At 42.2% G+C, this 24,851-nt stretch overlaps 1 long non-coding RNA gene across 1 annotated transcript in view; it reads left to right on the top strand.

Moving 5' to 3' along the window:
• The first annotated feature begins 8,041 nt into the window (after window positions 1–8,041).
• The window catches only part of LOC116062794, a 22,318-nt gene continuing 5,508 nt past the window's right edge, over window positions 8,042–24,851 (top strand). Inside the window, exons 1-2 of the long non-coding RNA XR_004108099.1 lie at window positions 8,042–8,054; window positions 8,321–8,324. This is a non-coding gene — a long non-coding RNA (uncharacterized LOC116062794). The remainder of the gene's footprint in view (window positions 8,055–8,320; window positions 8,325–24,851) is intronic.

The following is a 24,851-nucleotide window of genomic DNA, read 5'->3' as shown; positions in this document are numbered from 1 at the left end:
CACAAAATACTTACCTTCAGAGGGCATCGCAGAATCTAGGTACAAAGTAACAAAGTCAGACATAAGATACCGCAAGAAGGATCCATGAAATAGGAGGATGCGATGACCATAATGCTGACACGCGACCCATATGCACCATGCTGAGTTTGCGTGCCCATGAATAAGACAACGTACTTTAATGATGCAAGACTAACCACCGAGACCAGCCATAACCGAAAGTGAATACACGTAGTGATTAGAAACCTGGGCTGCCACCGGTTCCAACACATCTACCGGGAATCAGTCAGAATCTGATTTGCAGGACTCACACCAATCTATTACCAACATAGGAAGCTTAGTGGAAATGAACAACACATCTTTGTAAATAAATTAAATAAAACGTAAAACACCAAGAGGCCCCCACAGATATGAGATGAAAATAAAAGTAGGCTAAATAGCTGATGCGAGCAATGCAGCTTGTTAGATAGTTTGTACAATATAAATATTATGCTGAGAACACTTGCTTTGAAAGACCATATATGAAACATAATGAGTGTGAGCTACCCACCATGAGTGAGCATAACGCACAAAACGTTAGTAAGCAGGCAACAACGGCAATGAGTATATTTATGTACAAATGCAGAATATAACTGCCTTATGCATTTTGCTGACGTCAGCATGACTACTGACAAATATCACGACAGCTCCGAAGACAAACCTTAACGTGTCATTCCCTAACGAGAAAGAATCTTACACCTGCCCAAGTATTAGAACAGTACTTAAGCCCAGAAACATCACGAATATGGGACAAAACACTTACGTACCTCCATGTACTGCCCATTATATGCTACCAAGTACTCACCCCCCGTAGCATCCAGTGACTGCCATATGACGTCACTTGACACCAATAACTTACATCCGAAGCGTTAAAGACGTAATTCGTACATTTAACTAAAGAAACACAACAATGTATAAATGCTCCATAGCTTGTATGTCACGGTGTGCACCATAACAGACGTTTATAGTTAAAAACAAAAAAGCTACCGTTACTTGCAAGATAATAACTAATGTTAACTAGCATTCTAGTTAGCAACAATTACCCCTTGCCTACATTATTCCTAGCACATAACTCAATCTCACTCTGCAAGATTGACACGATGGAGTTTACTCATGCACAACCATCAGAAGACTACAACTTCGGACAGGCTCTTCATACCACAACTACGTAGGTAAACTCAGTTTGCAGCTGCGCAGTAGCGCTCAGCCCTAACATACTTCAGTGTCACCATCCAGCTAATGCATCCATGTCCAGAGCAACACCTGTTGAAAAACTGAATCCACCGTAAATGCGCATGTAAACGCGCACATACTTTATTTTAGAACGTCAGCTGCAATGACAGCACACTAAGAAAATGTCGGAAAACTAAAAAGCAGCCTGCCTAGAGAGCCCATAGAGAAAAGACGTGCTAGTCTAAGTACACAATTAACCTTGATGCATGTATAGAAGTAAAACGACGTCCCCGGCTGTCTCTATCATAGAATTTACGGTAAATAGGCCCCAGAGATGCAGAGGAATCTGCGGCAGAAGCCAGAGTTTAGACAGAGCCCGGAACTCCAGGCCACAGCAACCTGATCCGCATTACTGGTGGGCGGCAAACATGAATGAACAAAATATGCCCGATGAGATAACTTAACTACGAAGGGTTGGATTATTCATCTGAGTTGACATGCCGGTTCCTCTGCCGTAATGAACCTGACCGAAACACGTACAACGCCACGGCTGAGAGTCGCGGCTGGAGGCCAGCTGCAGTTCAGAGCGGGCCGTGCAGCGAGTCGGGAGCTACAAACAAGGCAAAATCTCCGGGACTGCAGTCGTGTGAAAGTACTTCTGGAGTGATTTCTGCCTGCCAGGATGCTACTGTTTGCACCCGCGTGCATGCGCCATGGCTACGGAAAACTGCTTGCAGGACAAGTGCGAGAGAGAAATCCTCTAGGATAGACATCATTTTCTACCACACGAGACACGCCGGAAAAGGTGAATTGAAATGTGCTCTTAACCTGAAATGACACACACCCACGAACCAGACGCAACATAGAAAAACACTAATGCCATAAGCCAACAACTACTAGTCGCACTCGCACTCTCGTCTGAAAATACAACTGACAGAAACGGGAGAGAGAAGATATTTAAAACAAGGTAGTCATGCTGTGATTGGATAGAACATACGTGCCCGATTCTAATTGGTATACAGAACCGAAACACCCACTGCCCAGCTGATCAGTTAAAGAGAATAGAGACAATGTATTAGAAGTCTACCTGACAGAATTTACGCTGAGCTACATTAGTGATTTTTCACAGGAGAAAGTGTTGCTATACTCCGTTACAGTCAGTCCCCCAGTAGTCTCACATTGTCAGACCTTCCTCCACAGCGCTGCTCTGGTTTATTGGAATTTCTTTAAACCAATCACAATCGTCTTGGGCGGCGCTAGACGCCAGATGGAGCAACGGTGCCACTGCAAAATAGCCTCGGGAAGGAACGTTCAAAGTTTGTTATAGTCGTGCACAGAAAACTCAGATTGGACAGTCTAGCTAGCTGTCTAGATTTACTCTGCAGAGATCTGAGGAGCAGTTAACCATGGTACTCATAAATTCACCAGAGTTTAAAATGCCAACACAAAGAAAGCAGAAGGTGAAGGACATCCAGCCAAAATTCAATTCATTTCAATTCAATTGTATTTATAGTATCAAATCATAAACCTCAAGACACTTTACAGATAGAGTAGGTAGACCACACTCAAAGACCCAACAATTCCAGTAATTCCCCAAGAGCAAGCATTTAGTGCGAAAGTGGCGAGGAAAAACTCCTTTTTAGGGAGAAACCTTGGGTGGTGAGGAAAGCTTCCTTTTATGGACAGACCCAGGCTCTTGGTAGGAGGTGTCTGATGGTGCCAGTTGGGAGAGTGATGAACAGTGGCAATAATAGTCACAATAAAGATTATGGAACTATGACTAGAAATAGTAGTTGTAGTAGTTCATGGCATAGTAGGGCACTGCAGGGCGTTACAGGGTGTAGCAGGGCGCAGCAGGGCACTCAGGGCATAGCAGGGCGCAGCAGGGAATTGCAGGGCATAGAAGGACGTAGCAGGGCGTAGCAGGGCATTGCAGAGTGTAGCATGATGTAGCAGGACATAGCAGGGTGTGGAGCAGGACCACGGCAACAGTTGCAACCATGATTTAGGTGCCACCCTAATCCAAGGAAGATTGCTGGGCGACAAAACATAAGGACTCCGGGGAATAAGCCCCCCAGAGATAAGTTAGTAACAAGCATTTCTGGGACATGGATGCACACAGATGGAAAGAGAGAGGAGAGAGGAGCTCAGTGTCTCAAAGGAAGTCCCCCGGCAGTCTAAAACTATAACAGCATAATTAAGAGCTGGTGCAAGGCAAACCTGAGCCAGTTCTATAGGGGTTGGTAGATTAATCTGATGACTATGAAGAGAAGCAGAGAAGAGAAGGGGTGCCATGTCTGTAGCTATATGTCTGTGGCTCACCCGCCGGTCTAGGCGAACACCGCAACTCCTCACTCCCTAACTATAAGCTTTATCAAAGAGGAGAGTTTTAACTTTTAACTTTTAGGCTCGCTCCCATTCTACTCTAGGAACCACAAGTAACTCTGCATTCTGGGAGCGCAGTGCTCTAGTGGGACAATAAGGTACTATGAGCTTTTCAAGATATGATGGTGCTTGACCATTTAGAGCTTTGTAGGTCAGGAGAAGGATTTTAAATTCAATCCTGGATTTTACAGGAAGCCAGTACAGGAGAAATATGATCTCTTTTCTTAGTTCTTGTCAGAACACGCGCTGCAGCATTCTGGATCAGCTGGAGAGTCTTAAGGGACTTATTTGAGCAACCTGATAGTAAGGAATTACAATAGTCCAGCCTGCAAGTAACAAATGCATGGACTAGTTTTTCAGCATCGTTTTGAGACAGGATGTTCCTAATTTTGGCAATGTTACGAAGGTGAAAAAAGCTGTTCTTGAGGTTTGTTTTGAGTGGGCGTTAAAGGATATATTCTGATCAAAAATAACTCCTAGATTTCTGACAGTAGTGCTGGAGGCCAGAGGAATGCCATCCAGAGTAGCTCTATCTTTAGATAATGAGGTTCGGAGGTGTTTTGGCCCCAGCACAATAACCTCGGTTTTGTCTGAGTTTAACATCAGAAAATTGTAGGTCATCCATGATTTTATATCTTTAATGCATGCTTGAAGTTTAGCTAACTGACTGGTTTTGTCTGGCTTGATTGATAGGTATAATTGGGTGTCATCCGCATAACAGTGAAAGTTAATTGAGTGGTTCCTAATAATATTGCCTAGAGGAAGCATATATAAGGTGAATAGAATTGGTCCAAGCACTGAGCCTTGTGGAACGCCATGGCTAACTTTAGTGTGCCTGGAGGATTCATCGTTAACATCAACAAATTGATTCCTTTAATGCCAACCAAATGTTCAAATCTCTGTAACAGGATGGTATGGTCAATAGTGTTGAATGCAGCACTAAGATCTAGTAAGACAAGTATGGAGACAAGTCCTTTGTCTGAAGCAGTTAGAAGGTCATTAGTAATTTTCACCAGTGCCGTCTCTGTGCTATAATGCATTCTAAATCCTGACTGAAAGTCCTCAAATAAACTATTGCTATCAAGGATCTTGGAGAGAAAGGGAAGATTAGATATAGGTCTATAGTTGGCTAAGACCTCAGGATCGAGGGTGGGTTTTTTTCAGAAGAGGTTTATTGCAGCTTTAAAAGACTGTGGTACATAACCTGTTAATAAAGACATATTGATCATAGCTAGTAATGAAGTGTTAACCACGGGTAACGCTTCTTTAAGTAGCCTCGTTGGGCTGGGGTCTAAGAGACTGGTAGATGACTTAGCTGAAGAGACCTTTAACATTAATTGTTGAAGGTCTATAGGATAAAAGCAGTCTAAGTATACTGTATGTCAGGTCTTGTCGTTCTTTCTAGCGGTCCTGCATTTAAAGGTGAACCATTAAAAGTTGAGGGCAAGAGGTGATGAATTTTATCTCTAATTTTTATAATTTTATCATTAAAGAAGCTCATGAAGTTGTCACTACTCAGAGCTATAGAAATGAGGGACATCCGGCGGAATTTCTGGCGGCACCTGAACAATCCTGGAAATGCCGTCAATATAGACTAAGTATGATCTAGCTTCACTGCTTCTGGGATAGGGAAAAAACAACAATGCTCTGGTTTGTTTACCATAGTGGATCCAAATGGATACATACATAGAGTATCAGCTCTGATCACGTAGCATGTCATAATCACAGAAGGAAATATTATGAGAAATACATTTCATTCACAGAACATCACTATTTGTTAATAGCAAGAAGATTCAGATTCAAGATTCAGATTACATTTTTTATTGTCATGAAGCAGAGTTTAAGTACAGAGCTAATGAAATGCAGTTAGCATCTAACCAGAGTGCAGGAATGTAGTGATATATATGTATATATCTATATGTATACAGAAAGTGCAGGCGTAAGTATTGCAGTGAATATACTAAAATGTAGACAGTACTGATTGCAAATGTGAGGTATGTAAAGTATCAAACATCAACGAATGTACAGTTGGATAATATATGTACAGAACATAGCAAAACAGTGAGGTTTTGGAAGAAGGCAGCTTTATTTGTATAGCACAGTTCAGCAACAAGGCAATTCAAAGTGTTTTACATAAAACATTAAAGAGCAGTTAAGACAATTAAAAACATTTGTTAACGAGAAAATAGTGCGTCATCTATCAGCTATCTTGGGGTCTATTCAAAGTTCCATCAGTTTGTACAGAGCTTACTGTAAAAAGGCTCTTTCTCTTTTTCTGCCCCCTCAACCTGGAATACACTGCGGCAGGATCTAAAGCTGTCCAGCTTGATCCTGCTAGGGGATTTTAAACTCATTTGAAGGGCACTGTAAATAAAAACATCTTTGGAATATTGTTCTTGTGTTCTAAGTCTACTTGGCACTTTTGTTTACATATTGTATATGCTTTTTGCTAAATCTTGTATATACTGAAACCTGTCTGTCTGACTGTGTGTAACTGATGTTGTGTACTGTCCGAAACAGGTCTCTCTTGACAATGAGACCCTGTGTCTCAATGAGATTACCTGTATAAATAAAGGTTACAAATTCAGATGGGGTTTGACTGTGCTCAGGGATTGAATCTCTTTTTAGAAAATGTATTTATGGATGTTGGGTTTAAGTAGATTTTCCACGGGTCAGATTCGGATCAGGTCTAACATCTTCCAAGATCACTGACAACCTGGGACCTGTGACTGGTACAAATGGTCAGCAGTCAGCGGTCTTTTAGTGGTTGTCATTGGTTGAATGTGTGTTCTGTGTCCTGTATCATACACAGTGTGAAAGTAGAGTCACAGGCTGTCAGCATGAAGTGTCACTTCAGATTATTCATCAGGACTGGCTGCTGCTACCTCTTTCTGCTCCCTTTATACCTCCTTCTCTTACCTCGCCGACTTCCTCTTCCTTCATTTTCCACTCCTCCTCTTTCTCCTCTTGATGTTTAACATCCTCTCCCTGTCCTCTTGCTTCTTATTGCTTTATTGTATGGCTGTCTTCTCATGTTTCATGTCTCTTAATTTGTCTTATTTGTATTTTATGCCTGTGTGAGTTATGTACTTTATGTATTTTACTCATTCTTCTCTACAGCACTTTGGTTAACGTTTATTGTTTTAAAGTGCTCTGTAAATAAAGTTTGATTGATTGATTGATTGACTCATGTCAATCAATCAATCAAATCATCTCCTCTTCCTCCTCTCTCACCTGTCCTTTCACCTGTCCTTTCCTATCCTACACTCAACTCTTCCTCCTCTTTCTTCACCACTTCCATAAACTCCTCTTTGTACTATTTGTCTTACATTCCCTATATTCTCCTCTATCTTCACCTCTTGCTCCTTACTGACTTCCTCCTCTCTTTTCTTCGTCTATGACCTACAAGTCTTCCTCGTAAACATCCTCTCTCCCTCGATCTGCACATTGAATCTTCTTTTCTTTTTCCATCTACACCACTCCTTCCTCCTGATTTGCTCCTCTCTGTTCTCCCTTAATTTCCTCGTTAACCTGTGTGTGTGTGTGTGTGTGTGTGTGTGTGTGTGATTGACATGGGAACTCTGCTATAAAGACCTTCACTGCAAATGAGATTCTCTCCCCTATTGGCATTTAATTATCCGCAGCAACACACACATAACACACATAACACACACACACTCACACACACACACATACACACACACACACACACACACACACACACACGTAAAACTATCTATAAAAGTCAGTTTCCATAGTAATTCTCTCTGTTTCTTCATTCACTCTTATAAAACTGTCACACACACACACACACAAACGCACGCACACATGCACGCATGCATGCACACACACACACACACACACACACTCACACACACACACACACACACACACACACACACACACACACACACACACACATAGGGAGCAAATGAAAGACACTGACTGTCTTTTCCATCGGTGTACTCTTTCTTGACTACACACATCTGTCCTTTCCAAGAGAACTGCTGTCCTGGTGTTTGTGTGTGTGTGTGTGTGTGTGTGTGTTTGTCTCTGTGTGTGTGTGTATGTTTGTATGACAGAGGGGAAGGCAGATGAGACTGGACTCACCACCTGCTCACTGACAGAGCTGAAGACACTGAGATGTTTGTCCTAAACCCGAAAAACCTCATTCACATCACCGCTTTAGAAACACACACACGCACACACACACACACACACATACACACACACAGTCTTTACACCGTGGGGGTGTCCCTGCCTGTGTGTGTGTGTCCCTTCACCTGTCAATATGAAGGTTATTGATGAGACAGCACAGCAATAGACCTGAGGGACAGAGAGACTCCTCCTCTTCTTCTCACACACACACACACACACACACACACACACACACAGTGTTTTGTTGTAAATGACCTAATCTCCCAGGCCCCCTGAAGTATACCCACTGCTACCATTTAGTTGTATTTCCCCAAAACCTGTTTCCATTTGAAAGGTGGAACTTCAGACTAAAAACATCAGGTAATGACATTAAATATTAGCAGTGTGAAGCTTGAAAATATATTTTTCAGCTTACTAACTTCTATGTGAATACAATGTGTTTTTGCGTGTTTTTCCTTGATTGATCTCTGCTGTAGGCTGCTTTGTGATCTGGCAAGCCCCAGAGAGTCCAACTATCTGGGGACGCCAGGTCTGCAGGCCAATGGGAAAAGAGCTGGTTTCCCAGAAGTGAGGTGCACTTCCTTCAGTGTCCTTTTTCTCTCGTAATAAATACATTTAGTTTACAGAGTTTTGCACTCAGGATCTATGTGTACCTAATCTCATACTGTCTTCAAAAGTACAAACATTTTAAAGTCCCCCAACACTAAAAAATGGGTTTATGGGTTTATGTCCCCTAAAATGTCAGACCTTGACTATACTGACTTTTAATACTGACTTTTATTTGCACAGTTTGTCACTATAGAGGTGTTTTCACATTCCTCTACTGAAGATGTCTGTGCACTTCCCTGAAATTTTAGATCCAAACGTATCCCGGGCAAGCTTGATTAGGTAGATAGATACGTCACTAAAGCGTTTGATATGGGCAACACTATTTGACGGGGCAACAATTTCGACACAACACCGGCAAAGAAATCTGAAACCTTCAGAGCAGAGCAGACTGTCAGTACAGGGAGGGAAAACACACCGTCATCGTATTAGTCAGCCACTGCCAATTACAGGGTAACAAGCTAAAAAACATGAACAAATAAAAGATGCTAACTACACTTACCATTCTGATATGTCTGCTTTTTTAGTGCACAACAGCATCCTTATCAGTCTGACTGAGGGTCTGACTGACACCTGGTTAAGACAGGACCCTGAAACTGTAGTTGCAGAGCTCTGTAAGCGGGCTGGCCTTCCACGGAGCCCCTCCGACACAGCCGCTCGGACCCCTGAGACGGCCGTTGCGAGACAACGATGGCCATCCCGCTGCCTCCTGGCTGAACCCGGCTCGAGGCTCAAACATGTAGACCATGGCTAAATCCCTCCACTGTTTCTAGATATCTTGATGCACACTGCTCTTTCACCGGTCAACAAGATGCTAGAATGTACTAGTCACCGCATGAGTCTCACTCTCCCATGGCGTAAAATATTAATTTCAAAATTACCATTTTTTTAAGGTCCTTTTATTGCTTTATTAAGCTCTTAATGTTCTTACACCTAGATATTAATCAGATTTGCTTTTATCTTATGAACCCTCTCGAACCCTCAGGTCTTCTGACAGTGGTCTTTAATAGTCCCAAAGGTCCGAACGAAAACTCACGGTTAGGCATCCTTCTATTAATATGCTCCATGTCTCTGGAACAGCCTGCCTAAAGACCTGAGGGACTCAGAGAGTGTTAATATTTGTTAAAGGCAAACTTAAAATCTTGTTTTGTAGTCAGGCCGTTCATTAAACAACATATTTATCCATTTTATGTATCTATTTTAATTAAACTACTTTATTTAATTATTTATGTGTATGTAGTCTGATTGTTTTAGTTGGTTCTATAATTGAATTTATTGGTTGTTTTTATTCTACTTATTTATTTATTTGTATTTTATTGATTGTTTTTAACAATCTACAGTTAATGTACTTATTAGCCACTGTTTAGAGATTTTATTTATTTATTCATATATTTATTTTACCTTTTGGTTTTAAGTTTCTTGCCTCTGGTGTTTCCTCACTTATGACGGCGTTTCCTCAGTTTGTTTTTAATGAATTCATTTTTTGTCGATTTAGTTGTGGGTGGGCAAATAGAACTGGGGGAGGGATATTGTATTATGTGTCAAGTGTGAATATCTGTGTGTGTGTGTGTGTGTGTGTGTGTGTGTGTGTGTGTGTGTGGGGATATTGTATGAAGCACTTTGTGCTACATTTGTATGTATGAAAAGTGCTGAAATATTACATTAAATAATACAGTACACTGGCCTACACACCATTCTAAGTTCCATTTTTAGATTTCAAAATTTAGATTGTATAAAGTGTGTATTATACTGTATAGTCTGACAAAAATTGAGACCAAACTTTACCAGACCCATTTCAAATAACAAGCGATGAATCTGCAAGATGGCTGTTATTGTGCCAGGTGTCCGCCATGCTATACAAACTGGATACAGCGTTCGAGGCGGAGCACCGTTAATTCCTATGAGCGGTGCTCAGTGGCACATAAAGCCATAATGGAGCCAAAACCGCATTTAAAATTAGCCGGATCATCGGTGCTGCTTTCACAGTATGGGGCCCATAGAGCAGATGCACTGGAGACTTCCGCTGGCTGAGCTGGCTACTTCCTATTTAGCGCTCCGCTAACGTGAATCAGGATAAAACAATCTTTAAACTTTCCAAATGTTTTAGCACCGAGAGGGTCAAATTCTGACAGGGAATCAAGTTATTCCGTGGGGGTTGTGACGCTAGAAAATAATGTATCCATTGATTTACAGACTTTTGCCATCTAAGTCTATGGGAAAAAGTATTTTTGGGCCAGAGGGCATCATGTGATGGGCCGGGAGTTGCAGTTCCACTGCTGCTTGGCGGCTATGTTCAATTTGCTTCAAATCCCGGCACACTTCCTGGTGTACACGGCTTTGCCTTCAAAGTCAACCTACTTCCTGTATCCACCTGGTCTTTCCTGATAGACATGAACTTCTCTCTTCACTCTCTTTGTTTTTTGCATTTTAGGATGTCGTGGTTGTGTAAAAATTATTTGTGAAACCCCGTCTCTCTCTGTCTCGTCCAGGTGGTGTTCATCTCTTTGTGCCAGACAGTCTTGTCTCTCACAGCAAGCAGCATCTGGTTCGTAACTCAGACACACTTACTGTACACACACACACACATACACACACACATACACACACATGCACGCACACACACACACACACACACACACACACACACACACACACACACACACACACACACACACACAGACAAAGGCTTTAATCAAGTCAAAAGCTTCCAGCTGACTGGTACACAGGAAGTCAGATGAATTCACACACTCATCCGTCTTCCACACTGCTCACTCTCTCTCACACACACACACACACACACACACACACACACACACACACACACACACACACACACACAACCACTATTTCCACATGCTGCTGGTAGAACATGTGCCAAAGCATCTGCCTTTCTCTTTGTGTACAAGCCAATAACTTGAAACCAGGAAGTAACACTCTGTTTCCTCGTTGCTCATTGGTCAGCGAAATGGAATATGTTTATCAACGCCAAACTGCTAAACCAGAATGGAGCAGATCATTTAGGTGTTTTTTTTTTTTTTAATCTATAAAAAGGTAGATTGTTTAGCTTAGGTACTTTCTCCTATTTTGAATAGTTGTATATGCCACAACACTGTCAGACTTTACACTTCCAGTTTCATGTGGAGTACAGTGGATGCATCCTACTGTTCACTGCAAACAGTAAAGGATCAAATATGACAGGAACAAGACAACCAAATGCTAAAAAAATAAAAGGTGTTGGACATTACTGACACTTTCAGGTATAACAAGTAGTTCAGGCTTCTTTGCTGGCGTCTGTGAGCACAATCAAACACTAAAACCAGACCTGTAAAGTTGGATCATGGCCGTGGATTTCCACAGGATGCAGAACGTCTGCGGACCGGCTCCGCTGCGGAACGGCTGCGTGCTCCGCCGTCCGTCAATACCCACCAGGTCCGGATTTGTTGCTTAACGGCTGCGGCCAGCCGCCCACGAAATCTCGCGAATTCACGTATGTTCATGCGATATAACGGGATGTAGTTTCTATAAACAGAACCATAAAACCAACAACAGTTTGTTTCCATCCAGAGGAGTAGAGGGGAAACAACTCTGTGCTGTGTTTTCAAGGTGTAGTGCAGGGAGATATGACCTGCCGTGAGCACGGTGTATTTTATTTTGAAAAGTAACCAGATGTTTTATTTTGTTTCTGTGCTCGACTTCCTGTCCCGCAAAATCTGAATTGTGCTGAATTGCTGCGGAGCTCTCCGTCGTCCGTCAAAAAAAGAAGCTCTACGTATCTGCTCCGTCAGTCCGCAGACTGACGGAACTGGGACGGAGTAGGGATGCAGCCGTTCTGCAGTCAGTGGAAATACACACATTGACTTTATTGGAAACCTAATGACTCCGTCGATGTTCCGGAGACGTTCCGCAGACGTTCCGCATCCAGTGGAAATTGCCGGTGAAGGTTCCAGCTCTTATGCAAAACTCATGCATGTGGGAGCATCCCTCCGCTAAAATGTAGATGAAGCATTCTGGTGGTAAGAAAATAGAGGTATATGATATATGATTTTCACATGAAGAATGAGGAGGGTGATGCAGTTGCTCTTGGGGGAATTGTTGGTTATTTGTCAATTATAGAGTGTGGTCTCAATTATTCACGTTGGTGGTTTAGCCAATCCGAAAAGGACCCGAAAACATGAGGATGATCAGACTTATCCAAAATGCAGACACCAGATAACAAACAACCATAGTCAAAAAGAGCAGCAATATCTTCCTACTGCATTCACACTTCAAACTCTCCATCTGCTCAAAAAATGAATGTTTCAACTGTGAGGGGTGGATGTGGTTCAGGTGGTAGAGTCGTCACCTACCAATCAGAAGGTTGGTTGTCCGATCCCGGGCCCTGCAGTCCGATGTCTACGCTGAGCGGAGCAACGGTGCCGCTACAAAATAGCCTCGGGAAGGAACTTGTTTTGGTGGAACGTGTACGTTCAAAGGTTGTTTTAGTCGTGCAACAGAAAACTCAGATTGGACAGATAGTCTAGCTAGCTGTCTGGGTTTACCCTGCAGAGATCTGAGAAAAGGTTAACCATACAGTAGTCCTCCTAAATTGACCAGAGTTTAAAATGCCAACACAAAGGAAGCCCAAGGCAACGGATATTCGGCAAAAATGAATGAAATATGGCGGAATTTCTGTCGGCAACGGAGCAATCCCGGAAGTGGAACATCGTGGATATAGACTACCAGTGTAAGAATGTGTGTGAATGGTTCCTGCACTCCAGGGGGTCAAACATATGGCCGTGGGCCAGAACTTGCCCACCTAAAGGTCCAATCAGGCCCACTGGATGACTTTGCAAAGTGTGAAAATTGCAGAGAAGTAATTAATTACAATTCCAAATTTACGACTTTAATCTTAGAAATTCTGAGTTTTTTCTCTGAATATTACATCTCTCGCCCATGTCTGTAAGAAAACAAGAAACTCTGTGGCAGATAAAGTTTCTGATCTTTCTGGAGTGGTTTACTGGTCTGGCCCACTTGAGATCAAATTAAGGATAGGTGGCCCATGAACTAAAATGAGTTTGACACCCCTGCTGTACTCTGTAAAAGTGCTTTTAGTAGTCATTAAGACTTGAAACACGCTATATAAATTCATTACATTCATGATGATTATGATCCACTGCCAGAGTGCTCTCACATCCACTCAGGTAGGACCCAATTAGACTCAGTTACTGGGAACCAAGTGGACACCCCTCTGCTTCTTTGTTAGCTAGCTTGAACTGCAAAAATCAGGCAGCATTGGATTGTTTTTCCCAACATTGTTGCTACTGTAGTCTTCAAACAATTTGGTTAACACGGATACAACAGCTATAGGCACAAGGAATTAAGCCTTTGGCCCTGGCAGTGTTTGTGTCACATTATGAGGTTTAATTTATCATTCAGCTAAATTTTCAGTTTTGGCATCTTTAGAATCTGTATGTTTCATAACCGTTGAACCATTTATCTCCTGAAAAACAACTGACATGAATCCCAGTGTTGTTCACCTCCGGCTAACAAACAGAATGGACTCTGTGTATGGGGTGAGCAGGGTTGTCAGTTTGACCGCATGGCACTGTGTGGGAGTACAACAGCCTGCTGTTTGTGTGTGCGTGTGAATGTGAGCCTCGGGCAGACAGCAGGAATGTGTCAGCCCAGTGATGAATGAAGCCGAGGCCACAGAGCCCTGTGGACGAGCTGCACTGTGGGGCTCACCTGCACCGCGGGGCTCACCTGCCTCCGGGCAAATTGGAACTCCTGCGTGAGGTTCGTGTCCCGCCGCCCGAGCTGCTTGTCTTTAACGAGGTGGACGAATGCTGCGCCGCCACAGAAAGCTAATGTTTCCTCTGGCATCCAGCACGCAGCACTGAATGGATCACTGTGAAAAGCAGCAGGCTGATGTTGGCTCATATTTGTCTGTGTTGTTCTGCTAATAAACCTTCATGTCTGACTCTATGAGCTGAAACATGACTCAATGAATTAAACCAACCAGCTATGATTCCCTAAGAAAGAATCCGAATCAAAAAACAACTAATATGGATACATACATAAAACGTAATGTAATTTACCTGTAACTGTAATATAGAAATTCCCAAACAGTCCTGAAATTATTACCCTAAAATCATTTCCCTTTCATTTTGGGAATCTTAGAGCAATAATTACGTGACTAACAAATTAAGTTTGGAGAAAGAATATCTATGTCACAACCTAGAAAGCACTAGCGGTAAAGAAAGCAACATAACGCCGGTGTAATCAGGCAATTGTCACCCTTTCATGTTTAGAAGAGGATTTACAAACTTAGATAAGAGACACAAAATGGCACAAGGGAAAGAAAGGGACTGGACAACACATTCTCACTCCCAGCAAGTCACTAAAGCAACGCTTGGTCAGGTGCCTTTGGCATTTCTTACTGAATGTCCATTTGGCGTTATTTTTCGACGCGCTTGGTCGGAACTCTTGGCGTCACTTTTTCACGCTCTGGGTCAGGACGTATGTTCAACTGACATGCGGCACAAGAATGGGACAGTTAGGGTTAGGTACAATAAAGATTGTGGGTGGGGTTACAAAATGTGCTTTTCAGTGACATGTGGGACAAGAACGGGACATGAACCCCGGTCTCCTGGGTGAAAGTCCTATGTTGTTTGACCCATCCACCGGGGGGGTGAAGAAGAAGAAGGTCGGGGGGCGACCTTCTTCTTTATGAGGATTTTCGGTCTTTCAAACAACTCACTACCGTTGACGCTGTTAATACTATGTCATCTTATGGTGCATTCCATACAGACGCTAAAGGGGGATTTTTGCATCTGTATCTGACGCTGAGAGCCGTTGACCAAGCGTCAGTATTTGAAAGGTTGGAACGTGAGAACTGGTTGGACTGGAGCACATTGATTGACAGACTAAAGTTTTTAAAACCACTGTCTCTAATGAACACACAGTAGTGTTGTCTCACAGTACACAGTAGTGTTAATCCGCCACTAAAATAGTCGCCGACAAATGCACTTGAAAACTACAGTGCCCAGCTATACTTAATTTATTTCTTCTAATCTTTGTTGTTACATAAGATCCACTTGAAATAAATATGAATCTATCCTTTAAAGTTACAAACAAAAACCCCAAATCAGTGTATCCTGAGACAAAGACGAAAAAAGACAAAATACTGTATGTCATAAATATTCCAAAATCGTCTTGAGAATAAATAGTAATTCACTAAAATATTGATATATTTACTCTCTCTACTTCTCTCCTCTCACTCATCACTCATCTGACACGGCCACATCCTTCAACGACACCCCCCCCCCCACCCTTCCAATCTCAGATAACCCACATGATGGTGATGACAAGCTGACCTCTTTCTCTCTCTCCTCTGTTCTCATATTTCCAACCATGCCGTGCTGCAGACAAGATGCGGCGTCACTTCAGCCTGTCCTCCCTGCAACCTCTAACACTCTGACCCCTGCGTGCACACGCGCACACACACACACACACACACACACACACACACACACACACACACACACACACTGCAGGCCTACAGCTCAGCTGTAGTTTGTCCCTGTGTGTGTGTGTGTGTGTGTATTTGTCTATATATATATATATATATATATATATATATATATAGAGTGCCTACCCTAATGCCATGGTTGACAAAAAGTTTCCACAATAGCGATCCTGTTTGTGCACAACGCTCACATTAACATTACATTTATATAATTATATAACGCTCACAACAATTTTAAAAAGGTAGAATTTTGGTCTTCTCTCTGATCTGATGAAATCCATTGAAAAAATAATTACCATGTAAACAGGACACAAGTTAGAACATAAACAGATGTTAACATCTTCTACTCAAATCACCAAAATGTTTTTAGTTGGGATTATTTTATTTATTTTGTATTTATAATAATAAAGAGTATAATTGTCTCAACAGTTGCAATTAATAATTTATTTTATTTAATAGATTTCATTTACTGTTTGTTCTTTTTGAATTTATGACCAGGTTTTTTGGTGTGAACACTGACAACTTTTTGTTTATTTATAATTAATTACCATAAAGGTCTCAGTGTTTTTGTCTGAATTAAGAGACATCCCAGGTGAATAGTGAAAAAGTATTACAAGTGTTTAGAATGTTTATGTTTAAATATGCAAAGAAGGTATCATCTCATTAAATACGCGCTATGTTTTACAGAGGGGATTTTGGATATCTCTTGTTATCACTCAATTAATCAGAAAATACTGTCAACAGCCATAAAAAATCCATTTTCGCCCCGTTTTTAGGTATAAAATGTTGTATAAATCAGACCCCTCTGTAAAAACCTTAAGAATTTACATAGGAATACAACTGGAAAGTTTGGTGTATGTAAGTGCTGCTAAAGTGGAGATTTCTCGCTCAGAGTATGAGAAAAAACCCATTTTGAGAAAACAGCCTTTAAAGATTTGTATTGTAAAAATTCATACTTTTTTAGTGGAAACAACTATTTACAGACACAATATCTTATCAAATAATTAGCACCAACAATACAAACCACCTAAAACACATCAAAACTCATAACAAACAACACACATAGCATTTATGGCCTTCAACTGAACAGAACCCCAGTAAAAAACAGTGTACACACACAAATGGTCCCATTTAGAACAGCCACCCTGGCCTCAAGATACCGTCTACAGCCTAATTTCCCATGCCTGCTTCATATATAGGCCCCTCATCCAGTTCCTGCTGATACCTTTTCACCTTTTTAGCTGTGCTCAGACTCTTGCGCATATATTTTGCACTGGCAGCTGTGACGGCCTCAGCTTTCAAGATCCTGAGATCAGTTTCTCTCATTGAATTGGCCGTCACAACTGTGCAAACAGAAAGCATGGCAGAGGCACCTTCATTGAAGGTGGAGATGGCCATACTTGCTGCTGCCTCAAGCTTACTTTTCCCCACAAAGACTGTTTTTGGACACCACACTTAAATAACAGAATTGAGGCACTCATTTGCATTTTGAGTGCAGTCCCCTCAGTCAGCCAATGGTGAAGCTAACTGACCAGGCTCCCATCAGCACTGGTTCATAACAACACGACACAATAAAAAACAAATGATGAATCATTCAAAAGATCAATATTTAGAACATTGGAGAAAGCAAACAAAGTAGACTAAATTGTTATTTGACGGAGTATCTGCACACTATCAGAGATACGAAGAAGAGACGGATCCTGACTAAATACAGGCTCAGTGACCACCAACTTGGTCAGACAGAGATGCACTTCCTCATCCACTGTGAAAATGTATCTTCACTAAGAGATTTGCATCTTGGAAAAATAACCAAAAAAGAAAGAAAAGTTCTGGAAAGCTGGAAGTTCTCCTAGGAGAGGGGACAGCAGCTCCACTGACAGCTAAATATGAATCTGCCTGCCTGCCTGATCCCAAAATTAACGATTTGTTTAGTATTGTATAGTAATGATATTATAGAAAAACTGTAACTGTTGTGTAATGTAATTGTTTTGTAATATAGTGTGTTGTATCGCAGTCAGTACAGTGTAGTATATATGTGACACCTATATATTTACGCACGTCACGTGACGAAACCATGTTGTCAGAAATTGGCATCAGCCAATGAGATTGCACATTTAGAGTTAAATCCCCCATTGTACTTTAAAAAGGAAATGACCATATTTGGATCTGACAACATTGAGAGAGAGCTTTCTAACGGTATATGTGATGACAGGGTGCAGACAGCGATCACGGAGCAGCACGTTGATTTAGAAACGCCAACTTTTGTTTTGAAGAATTTAGGAGAAATCTACAGACGCAAATAGACAAAGTGTACTAAAATAAAGATCTAAATGTGTATTTTGGATATAATATATATATATATATATATATATATATATATATATATATGTATATTTTTTAAGTCCGAAAGAAGACATGTTATGGAGGACAAATTGCTCAAAATCTCAAAATTGACCAGTGCATAAAAATATGTTTTTGCCTGCCGTATCTCCCCCAGGATATATCCTGCAGTGTATTTGTCATCCTGTCATGATGTTAGCTCTGTGGAGTTATACATAGGAAACTGTCCCTGCTGTCAGCACACTGTAACATGGTGAGGGCCAATAATGCACACACACACACACACACACACACACACACACACACACACACACACACACACACACACACACACACACACACACACACACACACACACACACACACACACACACACACACACACACACACACACATTTTCTCTATGTGCTGGGTCAGGTGTTGAAGAGAGAAATGTCAAGAATCTCTTGGCCCAACCTCACTGTGACCCCAGTAAAGGTCCACAAAGGTCAACGAAACCTGATTCAGAGGAGCTAGGCTATCTCTGTACACACGCACACACACACACACACACACACACACACAGACACACACACACACACACAGTGGTGGTGATACTGTCAGGACAGGGCTGAGAAAAGCCTGCGTCACATGTTGGGAACTCTTGATATAGAATAAAGGTTCAAATTTGGTCTTTTTTTGGTTTGAGTGGCAGAGTTTGCCCTTTTGGTGTCTATAGGCCTATAGTTAAGTCTACCATATCCTTCTTTTTTGGCTTTTTTAGAATGACAAAAAACAAAAACAAAATGCTTTTGAAATATGAACCCAACTTCTGTGTTTCGACTAGAGATGGCCCAATACCATTTTTTGCTTCCCGATACCGATTCCGATATCTGAACTTGTGTATCGGCCGATACCGAGTACTGATCCGATACCAGTGTGTCATATATTTTATTATGTTTTAACAACTGTATACTACTATCCCTGTATGGATGTGATATTATTTCTATCTTTGTTGTCTGTCTGGCTCAGGTTAAACTCTTTGTGAAACATGAACAAAACTAAAACAATGAATGCCAGAACTTTATAACATTATAACGGAAAAAGAACATAAATAAACTACTTTAACGTAGATTTTCTTTAGGGCTTTATTACGTGGTATCAGATTGGTGCATAATCTCCAGCACTTCCCGATACCGATACCAGCATTTTAGGCAGTATCAGAGCCGATACCGATACTGGTATCGGTATCGGACCATCTCTAGTTTCGACAGCCAGCTAAAGCATCTAGACCTGATGATTCCCAGTATTACTCAGTGCTTGCATACTTTTTTCTTGGGACACACACAGACAGAGTGTGCATAACAGATAAAGGACAGAATGTAAGGACAACAGGAAGGTGAAGGAACAGCAACAAGAAAAATAGCTGAAAGATGAATGATGGGGCGGATGTTTGACCACCTTTAACCTTCTGCCCTCTCTCTCTGTCTGCCTCTGACTTTGAGGTCAAGGCAATCTCATTTTTACAGTTTCATCTGTCCATTTTGTACCTCCCGACATTCATTTGCGGACTGAAACTATTGACCTTTCTTTGGCCGAAAGTCGTCATAGCAAAACAAGCTGACATTTCAGCCGGACTGTTATAAAGTGTTATTAGGGGTCCTTGGGTTATGCAACATGTTATACTATGGGACACATTACAGGTCTATCGGTTACAGGCAGTGTTGGGGGGGATATTTCCCAGTTAATTAAACTATTATTCATCAATCAATCAATTTTATTTCTCATGTGAAATTGTAGGAGGTACAATTCCAGTGACATTCTATCCCATCAGTTCTTCATCTTGTGCATGATTCATCATAAAGCAGAATGTCGCCGTCAGATCAGCAAACAGAAAAAGAGTCACCGGCTGGCACTCCAGGATCTAGCCAAGTCTTGGCGAAAAAACACCTCAGCTCCCAACATCCTTCTGGAAACCGATGGAGGCACAGAGGCTACACAGCTCACTGTCCGACGCCCGACAATGGCTAACAGGACCAACCCGTTCTCACTACCTAACTCGTAAAATACGGATGCTTGGGCAGTGGCTCTCAGCGTCAGATACGACGCAAAAATCACCCTTCAGCATCTGTATGGAACGCACTGGGCAGAGCACCAGCTGATGACCTAGTATTAAGAGCGACAACGGTAGCGAGTAGTATGAAAGACCGAAATGCCGCGTAAGGAGGTTGGTTGGGGTGGTGGATGGGTCAAACACAGGACTTTCACCCAGGAGACCGGGATTCGTGTCCTGTTCTTGTCGAGCTCTTGTCCCTCTGATGTGGAGATGGAGATGGACGCAGAGATGGGCTTGCTACTCCACGTAGTCGGGATTGTATAGCCATAGGTCATAGCTGATAACCATCTTCACCATTTCCTCAGCGCTTACTCTTATGTTTACATTTGAAAACTTGATCAGCCACCTGGCTAGCTAGCCCAGGCTACTACAGGCTCTACACTGCCATTTGCAGAGTGCAGACTCCACTCAGTGATGATATTGGATTGGTAAAATACCATATATTAAGGTTATATCTAAAAAGATTGCATAAACTTCTAATTAAAACTATTAATTTGGGGCGCCTGGTTAGCTCACCTGGTAGACCGGGCGCCCATGTATAGAGGTTTACTCCTCGACGCAGCGGCCACGGGTTCGACTCCGACCTGCATCCCTTTGCTGCATGTCATTCCCCCCTCTCTCTCTCCCCTTTCAAGTTTAAGCTGTCCTATACAAATAAAGGCCTAAAATGCCCCCAAAAATCTAACTATTAATTTGATATTTAAACATATAGTAAAGGTGTGAGAGTATGACTTAATAGAAATGCTTACACAAATAAATTGCCTATATTCCCTAATCGGCAATTCTGCTGCCTTGCCATTCCATATTAAACTTGTAATTTTATACATCCAGCTGTGTTTTTGAGGCATTGCTTAGCTTTACTGACTGGTCAATAGTAGCTGCAGATGCTGAAATGAGGGCTTGCTTTTTTACAGAGAGCTTACCGAACACAACGGTTGCCGGTGTACCTCTCACCTTTTTTAAATTCAGTTTATGTTAACAACAAACGGACAGACGTGCAGGGGCGGGGCTAGAATGGGGGCACGGGGTGGCACCAGCCCCCCCTGAAATATGAATGCCCCCCCCCGCCAATCCATTGGGCTAGAGTGCTGTCAATCTGACAATTGTGATTTCCATTGGATCACAGTACTGTCACTTGGCTGCCTTCCCATTGTGTATTGTATTTGGATATACAATTTGTTTAAAATTAAAACAAGTGAAATAATGAATTTGATGTTTTATTTAGCAGAATTGCATTGTGTTGTTCTATCCTATCCAATGTTTCCTATATTTCTTAGAAGATTTTCTATGCTGTATTCTGATAAAATGCCCCTCCTGTTCCACCCCACAAATTCTGGAATTGCCCCTGACAGACGTGTAAGAGGTTATATCAGCCTCATACGGTGCTGACACATGTTGGACCTGGATCAATGGCCGTGGCCCTGCTAATGTTTCTGGAGCATACTTTAAGAAACAGTGATGTAAATGTCACCAATGTCAGTAAAAAAACTGTAAGGAGAGAAACAAACTAGGACAGAGCTCAGTCACTAGTCACAGGGAGCCATAAAAAAGAGGATAGACCACTGCAAACCTGGCAATTAACCAATGACCCAGCAGCTACAGGGAGACAAATGGAAAGTCGTGCAGTAAGTGGCGACAAATGGGGAGGTTGGTCCAAACTGGGAAGTTTAAGGCTGGAGCTGACAGGATAAGAAGACAAAAGGAGGAGCTCAGTGGTGAGTCACAAACTGGGGATGGGGGGGCACTGTAAACTGGCGACCTTAAAACTGAACTGGCAATGATAAGGATACATACGAAGATGACAAAAGGCCTCACTCATGTGTCAATGGGAGCCATAAAAGGGGAACAGCTCCAAACCTGGCAGCCCTACAACTCACCCAACAACAATAATGTAATGGGCACAAGGAAAGATCTCAATCATGGCTGCACTGGAGCCATAAAAGAAGGATAAAGTCTTCTCACCTGGCAACCTGAGGTCTTATAATGGCGTGTGTTTCCCCAGGCGAGTCTTGGAGGTGTATGTGTGGTCAAACTGTTGCTGATCGATGGTAACTTGTGGTCATGACCTCACTGTCTGGCCTCCAGGAAACAGAACAGACCGGAGACACACAGTGGCACTAAATGCAACTTGAGTGAACCAATCACAGGTGGACAGCACTAAACACAGGCGTGATCTGCCTGTGGTGTTTTTTACATGGATATTGATCCCTCAAAGCAATAACATCAACTCATCATAACAAGAAATCATTATTAACAATGCTAAAAGATTGGCCTTCCTTGGGAATGTTTAATTTTTAATGACATTTTAATGGAACTATTTGACTTAAGACTACATATTAAGGTCCCACCAAATATATTGATCGATTTATTTTCCTCAACACTAGTTAATAGACAAATAATAGATGAATCTTGTTCAGCACATTGTGTGTGCAGGTCAAATTTAGGGTGCTTTAAATGGAACTCTGGTACGGACCAAAAGCTGGACCAAGACCCCCTTTTCATGTCATATTTGTTTGGTTCCAGCCAGACTCTGAAAGCAAACAAAGACCAACCACATGTTTTAGAGATGTGATCTCAGCGTGAATTCATGAACTAAATCCATCTACTGATCTACAGACCCTGCCCCCAGTCAAGATAATTAGTATTGGACAATTCTGCGAAACCCTGGATTATTTCCAACAAGTTTTTTTTACATTCAATGTCCATGTTTCACTTTCTTCAACACCAAGTCAGACATCATGCCCATCCAAAACCCCAACCTTCACTGCCTTTCTTTCAGTTTCCTTCACTAGTCTATATCCACGACATCCCACTTCCGTGCAGATTGCTCTGTTGCTGCCGGAAATTCCGCCGGATTTCACTCTTTTCGGCCGGATGTCACTCTTTTCGGCCGGATGTCCCGTTACCTTCCACTTTCTTTGTGTAATTTTAAACTCTGGTGGATTTCTGAGGACTATGGTTGACTGCTCCTCAGATCTCTGCAGGGTAAATCCAGACAGCTAGCTAGACTATCTGTCCAATGTGAGTTTTCTGTTGCAAACTTTTGAACGTACACATGTTCCACCAAAACAAGTTCCTTCCCGAGGCTATTTTGCAGAGGCACCGTGGCTCTGCCTGGTGCTTAGCCCCACCCATGTCGATTGTGAGTGGTTTAAGGAAATGCCAATAAACCAGAGCACATTTTTCTCCCATCCCGGAATGCTGTGTGGACTAGCCAGACCCTCCTTTTGCAGTGCTGTGGAGGAAGGTCTGGCAAAGCGAGACTATCATTCATTGACACTGAACTTTGGCATTAGACGTAAATTGTAAGGTGCAGAATTGCCCAATATGGATGTATTTCCAAAGAGCTATAGCCTTGCTTTTTTACTCGTCATGTTGCTACCTGTTTCATCACACGTAAGAGGAACCTATTTAAAACGCATGTCTTTTGCTTCATTTATTTCGGCGTCCAGAGCACTCTTGCATTTCGGAGCTCCTAAAACGGAGCCGTTTGGAGACGCTGCTGACCCTGTTCTCGTTTTTAAAAAATCCTTGGTTGCATTGTAGTCTGGACGAGCAGAAACGGAGACCTTTGAAAACAACGGCGCAGACAACCACACTCACCTCCTGATTGGATCTTCTCAGTCACAAGGTGTTCTTCCCTGATTCGTCACATTCCTATCACATCACCCTTTTCCGGAAGAAAACCAACGACATCAGCCTTGACTACCGGTGGTTAATTCAACATGGATAATGTATTAAAGCTGTTTCTGACCTGTCATGTCAATGCTAGCAGCTGTTGTGCAGTTTTATGTTAGTATGGACAGAGATTAGTTCTGAGACGGTCCTAAAATACTCATGAGGACAGAGATTGTTTTTGTTTTAAAACGCCGGTTTAAAATTAAAACATAGTAGTGGGGGTGTATAGTCTCAGTGTTTTAGAGTCAGTCAAGGTAAATACTACTTGCTGGTTCTGCCTCAGCCTCGCCCAGGCTTCAAACTAATCTCTCTCATTGTGTGTGTGTGTGTGTGTGTGTGTGTGTGTGTGTGTGCGCGGCCTCGGTGCTGCTTGCTGAGGTTCTTGGTCAACAGCCGTTTGACTGAGATAGTTATTATTACCCAATTACTGATTGATTTAATGTCTAACATGTTCGCTCATTAAATATAGTTTGTCCCATTGTCATTTTGTAGTGTTGGGTGAGTGTGTGTGTTTGTTGTCACTGCGTGATGGATAGCTGATGCACTTTAGCTGCTCCTGTTTCCCCATCTCTCTCTCAACCCACACACACACACACACACACACACACACACACACACGCAAACACACACACACACACACACACAAACACACACACATACACACACACACACACACACACACACACACACAGAGGGTGCTGAAAGAAAATAGCACAATAGCTTGTTTATCTCAGGCTAACACAGCATGCAGACTCTGGTGAGTGTGTGTGTGTGTGTGTGTGTGTGTGTGTGTGTGTGTGTGTGTGTTGAGGACACAGGGTCATGGGGTACACAACATTAGCTAAGGCAAACAATCAGAGGTGTTCAGGCTTG

The sequence above is a fragment of the Sander lucioperca genome, chromosome 2 (genome assembly GCF_008315115.2).
Source record: "Sander lucioperca isolate FBNREF2018 chromosome 2, SLUC_FBN_1.2, whole genome shotgun sequence".
Classification (NCBI taxonomy): Eukaryota; Metazoa; Chordata; class Actinopteri; order Perciformes; family Percidae; genus Sander; species Sander lucioperca.
The sequence above is the reverse complement of the archived record's forward strand: the minus strand, read 5'-3'. Positions and strand labels throughout refer to the sequence as shown.